Here is a 303-nt window from a genome sequence, read left to right on the forward strand (position 1 = left end):
AAACAACAGCCAAAAATATTTTTGGTGTTCTCAATTCGTTGTCTTTCAACGAGAATTTTAGAAATCGCCCCCCTATCAGATACACCACTGCTTAACAGGCGCCAGTAGCGTAACCAGGATTTTTGTTTGGTTAGGGTTTTATGTAAGTAAATAATTTACATTATTTTTTTCTAAACAATTTTATATAATTGCTAATAACAAATTATAATTATTCTCAAATGTAGTCTATAATTAGAACCATCGAGTGCTTAACCTGGACACCTGCAGGTCATCTATAGATCTACTTAGGGACCTAATAAACGT

The sequence above is a fragment of the Acyrthosiphon pisum genome, chromosome X (assembly GCF_005508785.2).
Source record: "Acyrthosiphon pisum isolate AL4f chromosome X, pea_aphid_22Mar2018_4r6ur, whole genome shotgun sequence".
In the NCBI taxonomy this organism is placed as follows: Eukaryota; Metazoa; Arthropoda; class Insecta; order Hemiptera; family Aphididae; genus Acyrthosiphon; species Acyrthosiphon pisum.